We start from the raw sequence: 7294 nt of genomic DNA on the forward strand, positions 1-7294 counted from the left end.
AAGTATTTTAGAATGTACTCACGTTATTTTTCATCAATCCTCATCCACAAATCCATCAAAGTCCTCATCTTCTGTATTCGACACAAACAAAGCCGTCTTCTTTTCCGTTGGCTACTAGTCTGTTAACTTGTCAGTGTTATTCAGCTCCGAAGCAAAGAAGGAAACTTCTCCTGTTGCTTCCGCCAACTTTATTTACTGAACGCGGCCACCAGACAGCAGCTCAGAACACACACACATCTCTCAGCATCGTCTCTCCTTCCTGCTTGCCCACAAGGCAAAGGTTAAACAAGCCCCACTACATAGCTGTCCAGCCAATGCCTGTAAGAAATGACACCGTTTATTTCTGAGGAGCAACTCCAGTGTAGAACAAGGTCCAGCCCCTCTCGAGGAGTTTGCATCCAGAACCCAAACTGTGGGTCGAGGTGAGTCCGACTATATCTAGTCGGAATGTCTCAACCTCTCTCACAAGTTCGGGCTCCTTCCCCGCCTAAGAAGTGACATTCCATGTCCCAAGAACCAGATTTGGCCGCCGAAGACCATGTTGCCCTGGCGCCCGCCCTCGACCGCCAACCAAAGCGCAATGCACCGGACCCTTATGCTTGCCCCCGCAGGTGGTGGGTCTACGGGAGGGGGGAGAGATCCTGTGTGGCTTGTTCGGGCTGAGCCCGGCCGGGCCCCACGGGTGAGCCTCTCCCCCAGGCCTGTCTCCAGGATGAGGCCCCATTATACCACGTCCAGGCGAGGTGCGGTCTCTCCTTGTGTATGTGTTCATAAAGGTCTTCTGAATCACTCTTGGTCTGGCTCATCACCCAGGACCTGTTTGCCTTGGGAGACCCTACCAGGAGCATATAGCCCCAGACAACATAGCTCCTAGGATCACTCGGGCACACAAACCCCTCCACCACGATAAGGTGGGGATTCCTGCATATGTTAATTCTGGCTTGACTGTATGTTTATCATGTGCGTCTTGCTGACATCAGCAGAGACATAGAAATTATACACGGCTGTAAGCCTAGACATACCCCCTAAATTCTAGATGGAGTTAGATGGGTGATAAACTACGTTTGTTGCTTCATTGTTATATTTTTAACTGGATGGAAGAATAAGAGTGTTCTGAACTCTTGTTTCTATTCCAGTGTTGTATTGACAAGAATAATGCAGCCTAGAGGAGTTGGTGAGCAGTCAAAGCTCCACTTCCCATAGTGTACTTCTTTAGACAGCAAACTCATTGAATCAGCAGCGCCTCTGCTGGTTGTAGCCAAGTAATGCACGCCATTCTGCCCCAAGAGCTTCAAATACTGTAACAAGTCAAATAATCTCAAGTATGGATGAGGTTTTTTGTGATCTTGCGTTTTGTAGTCAGTTTGGTGGTACTGCATATCAGAAGTGAATTTACTGAATGATATTCCAAAACGTTTTTTTTTCCTAAATGAATACTTTTGCGTGTGTTTTCACCAGTATAATAAAATGGATGGAACTACTATAAGTCACACTTTTTATATATATATAGATACAGTATATATATATATATATATATATATATATATATATATATATATATATATATATATATATATATATATATATATATTTATTTATTTATTTATATAGCTCAAAGATGGCGCCCTCTGTGGCAGACGTCTCTTTGACACTCTCCCGTTTTTTTCAATTTTTTGCAATTTTATTGTTCATTTTGGACATTCAACACAGTCACGCAGTACATTACAACAGAGAGACACTTTTGAACATCGGCAGGGTTCACCATGAACTTTCATTTAGCCTCTCAGACTTTGCCTTTCTTCTGCGCCTGGAGAACGCAGCAGCCTGCGGGCCTGGTGAGCTGAATACCCGGCGAGCAAAGCATCCGAGGCGTAAACGAGGCAAGCGGGCCGGTCTGCATGCTAGGCTAAAAGCTAGAGCGACGAGGCCACCGCTACCAAGGCTGCTGCTAGCCAACGTCCGCTCTCTTGAAAACAAGATGGACGAACTACGAGCAAGGATTACAGCTCAACGTGAGATCAGGGAATGCTGTGTCCTCACCTTCACAGAAACCTGGCTGACGGAGGATATACCGGACTCGGCGATCCAGTTGGAAACATTTGCTGCTTACCGGGGAGATCGGACTTTAGCGTCTGGTAAACACAGAGGTGGCGGCGTCTGTGTTTACGTAAACAAACGGTGGTGCACAGACGTACAGACGATGGAAAAGCACGGCTAGCAGGACATTGAGCTGCTGATGGTGAAATGCAGACCTTTTTATTTGCCTCGTGAGTTTAGCGCTGTGTATTTAACTGCTGTTTACATCCCACCACGAGCTAACACCGCTAACGCACAGGGCCTCCTGCATGACATCATTGATAAACACGAGACCAAACACCCGGACGCTGTATTGGCGATTTCAACCACTGTAACCTCAGGACTGTCCTCCCCAAATATTACCAGCATGTGAGCTTTCCCACAAGGGAAAATAACATCCTGGACCAAGTCTACAGCAACATGAAAGGTGCTTTGAAGGCTGTTCCAAGACCCCACTTTGGTAAGGCTGACCACATCTCTATATTCCTTTATCCAACATACAGACAACTTCTTAAACAAGCTCCCCCTGTAAGTACAGCAGTTAAAGTGTGGAATGAAGAAACTGATCAAGTACTTCAGGACTGCTTTGGCTGCACAAACTGGGATGTGTTTAAAACTGCAGCGGGGAGGGAAGATTGTACTGTTGATTTGGATGAATATGCTTCTGCTGTTACTGGCTACATTAGCACATGTATAGAGACTGTTACCACCACCAAGTATTACAGAAAATACCCTAACCAAAAACAGTGGATGAACTGTGATGTAAGGGCTAAGCTACTCGTTCGACTGCATTTGTCATGGGCACCGCTGAGGACTACAAAAAGGCCAGATATGACCTGAGGAGGTCCATACGAGAGGCCAAAAGACAGTACAGACAGAAGCTGGAGGGCTACTATTCCACCTCAGACCCTCGGCGCATGTGGGCGGGGCTCCAGCACATCACTGACTATCGACAGCGGAGTAGCGTAGCCACGTCCAGCCATACCACACTTCCAGATGAGCTGAACGAGTTCTATGCCCGCTTTGACACCCAAACTCCTGATGAGCAGAGAGGGTGGCTGAACCTGGGGAGCACACAGGACTCACCTCTCATGGTGACATCAGCTGATGTGCGCAGGGTTCTAAACAAAACAAACCCACGAAAAGCAGCAGGGCCTGACAACATCTCAGGACGTGCACTTCGGGTTTGCTCATCAGAGCTAGCTGATGTGCTTGCTGACATATTTAACCTGTCACTTGCACAAGCATCTGTACCGACCTGCTTTAAGTCCTGGACCCTAACCCTAACCCTAACCCTAACCCTGGACCTACATTTGCTGCCCATGGCAGGTAGTAAATACAAGCCTTGCAAGGTTGGGATATTTGATGTGGCATGATGGCTGAGGAATGTTCAAAAAACTGCTCTAAAAACATCACTTTTGTTTCTACTTTTTTAAATTCCATTTTTGAGTCACCTTTTTAATACAAATTCAGTTCTAATAAAAAATACCACACATAAATATCTGTATGATTTTAATGTTCTTATCCATTCAGTTATCGTTGAGATGACAAATGACATTTAACGCTAGTTTTAGCCAGGAAGTTGACCAGGCCCCTTGTTAAGTGTTACTCCGTTCACCGCAGACAGGTGGGGTACACCCTGGACTGGTCGCCAGCCAATGTGTGGGTTTTCTCTGAGTACTCCGGTTTCCTCCCACATTCCAAAAATAACCCTTTGGTGATTTCACTCTTCGAAAAATCTTAGAATTCGTTGAGTTTTTACTAGCTAAGATAAAAAAACCAATACATGCGGTTTTGTTTAACACGCAGAATATATTGGCACATGTGTTAGTCTGTGTTAGTCTGTAGTCTGTGTCCCCCCTCGACCCTGCCCCCACCTGAATTGCACTGCATTTGCTGGCAAAGTGGCATAGAAATGCTGGCATAGAAAAAAATATCTACAACCATTCTTTGGACTCAGCTTACCTGGAAGTGATGTTTTTTGCCTTTTTATCCAATCAGCGTCTTCCTTTCTCGCTTATGTGACTTGCGACCTTATTTTTCGTAATATTTTGACTTTATTCTCATAAAATTACAGCTGTTTTTTTTTTCCATGTTTGAGGTGTGTTTTTATTTTCCAACTATTCAACACTTCCATTTTTTGTTTTTTTTAATCAGATTTCCACACTGACTACCAACATACTTGAGGTAGCTGAGTAACAGTCATGCGTTTTTTTTTTCATATGTATATTTTGATTTTATATTTACTTTTCAAATAAAATTGTTGGTGTTTTGTTTTTTACATTTTCTATATTTTTTTCCAGATTGCCCTAACTATACATTTAAATACATTTAAAAATATATATTTTTTTAATGTAATATTATACACATTATGTCAATCACATTATTTTTTTCATTTTTTTGCTTGTTTGTTTAATCTATTTTTGAAATAGATTGTCCCCACCTAGATGCTTATGGCAGACGAGTGGTTATGCATTTGAATAAATGATATTATTTTATTAAATAAAAAAGAGTTATATTTTCTGACATGCCTTTAGTTATTAAAAAGTAGGTTAAACATTCAAAGTCAACATTCAGTTATTGTAACTGGCTACAATGCAATACAAGCTAGCTGCATCAAAGGTTGTGCCCTTCCAAAGATAACACATTTGATGATATTCATGATATATTATATAGTGTTGAATAATGTAGAACTTCTAGTATTTCACTCGTATTCATACCAGTGCTCCTAGCCACCGTACAGTTGGCTTTACAAGAGAAGACCAACTTAACAGCCACAGGTAAAAAAGAACAATGTAAAACTGTACTTTTCACCTGACAGAATGAACTAGTGCGTTTCAAACGTCCCGTCACATAAGAAAACATGCATTTTCCACAATAAAACACAGGATGGTAATTATTCGTCTTTTGGTGTAAATGCATATAAATGAGGAATGAAAGTGATGAACGAACATTTAAGGTTACTTTAACGGATTGGTGGCTATCTTTACTTTGACAGGTCATTTTGGCGCTAACTTGTACATTTGTGTGACAACTCAAAGCACTCGCTAAACTTCTTGACCTAAGACAAACTTAGCATTTAACTGTCATCTGTAAGTATGAATAATATCAGGTTTTATTCTTGACATTTTATTTTAAAAACACAGGAATTCATGAAAAACGTGATTAAGATAGCTAGAAATGTGAGAAATAACAACATAATCAATCTTTAAAGAAGTCAAATTTGAGAGTGCACACAACAATACACAGTGGAAAAATGGTGTTGGGTCAGGTAAGCTAGTTCATTTACAAAAGCGTATTTTTTTTAATTTGTTTTCATTGTTTTTTACTTTTAAAACAATTTTTTTTAATTTTACATTTTTTAAATATAAATATATTTATAATATATATTGAAATCTATTTTCTAATTTGCATATATTTGAAAAAATATCTTTTTTGACTTTTTAAAAGGGTTTCAAATGGAGTGGGGGAAAGACAAAGTAAGAGCCAAAAACGTACCGCTTCCACACGAAGACAGACATCATCTGATAAATTATTGGGAGAAATGGGCATTATGGTGGATTTGTACGAGGCTTCAGATCGTACGCATGAATGTGTGTGCACGCGTGTGTGTGTGCGTGTGTGCGCATGTGTGTGCGCATGCGTTAAAAAGCTTCCTTTTTGATGGACAGTCGTGTGGGACAAATCCCCATCTCACATCATCCAGTCATTTTTCCACGTTTCTCAAAGCATTCTAACATCAGCATCAGGCTACCGATTTTCCAAATCGGAATATTCCAACTTTTCCAAAACAACATCAGCAAACTCATCTGTCCTCTCTGCACGCAGCAAGGTCATGGCGTTGATTCCACATATTCTGTGGAATGCGTATTACAGAACATCTTTTTAAACATTTGACAGCTGAACATTAAAGTGAGAAAAGGGAGAACTTCTCAACGCTGAATTGAGAAAGAGTTGAATCTATTTTACTGCCAAATGCTCTGCTTTAACCCTTGCCCTTCATTACTAATGGGTGATTTGCTAATGAGCAAATGTTAATTGGTCCAACAGGGGTTGATCAGCGCCAATGGCAGACACAAACAACATGCACACATGGCCGACATGCGCCTGAGTCACAAGCACTGACACTGGTTACTTGTCAGTCTTATCCAGTCCCTATGCTCTGTGGTTAAAGATGTTCATAGGCTGGGAATGAGACAGGAAACCTTTTTTGACTGTATTGCTGTGACCCTTCTGAAGTTTAAGTATAGACCAGCTTTAATGGCTTCCTTTAAGGGCTCGGTGCAGGAGAGATCAATCCCTCCCCATGCCTTAATAATAAGTGCCACCTTACTGTATGTTGAAATAAGTAGAAATACCGCTACATCATGATTGTTGTTATTTTTCTTACCGATTTCTTTCGGCTTGCTACTTAAAACCGCGGTGTTGCTAACGTTAGCTTTGCCTGGTTTAGCGGTATCCATTGGAGTAAGAGGGCCAGTCCCTTCGCTGTGTGTGAAACATAAACCACACAATGAAACATCTCTGATATATTATTAAACATTCTATATTGTGACATTATATTAAAAAATCATATGTCTTATTTTTCAACTGCACGCACAGGCTGCTGATTTCAAATGGAGAGGGTTTTAGAAGGCTAAGATATCTCCTGGCAGGTTTGGTTTCTGTTTAGTGAATTTATTTGTAACATGTGGGTGGTACTACCTTACTGAGACTGCATAGTCTGGACAGCACGTCCATGCTCGCAAATGCAGTGCAATTCAGGTGGGGGGGGGGGGGGGCAACACAGAAATGATCCAAAACCACAAACATACAAATACCAGTAATGCGAAAAGAGTGCTGACAAAATAACTGTAAAAAACAATTATATCCTAAAAAAAAGTACTGCATTATTGCTAGACAGACAATTTGAGAACTTTCTACTGAGGCATGTGGACGAGTATGAATCCATAACATGCATATTTTTGGAATGTGTGAGGAAGTTCACTCTGGAGGTTGGTTTCAGCACCTTGGCGCATGTGTTCCATTGAACAATGGCATGAAAGAGGTTAAAAAATCCGTTGAGAGAGGGTGACCTGCCCCACCTGAATTGCACTGCATTAATGAAATGCTGTCATTGTCATTTCTCTCTGTCATCTCTCCCCGATTGTGGAGAGATCGCCCATCAGGCATACTGCAGTAAAGAGGAAGTAGGAATGAAGAACCCAAGTGCCAAGGA

This window comes from Dunckerocampus dactyliophorus, chromosome 10, assembly GCF_027744805.1.
Source record: "Dunckerocampus dactyliophorus isolate RoL2022-P2 chromosome 10, RoL_Ddac_1.1, whole genome shotgun sequence".
NCBI classification, from domain to species: domain Eukaryota; kingdom Metazoa; phylum Chordata; class Actinopteri; order Syngnathiformes; family Syngnathidae; genus Dunckerocampus; species Dunckerocampus dactyliophorus.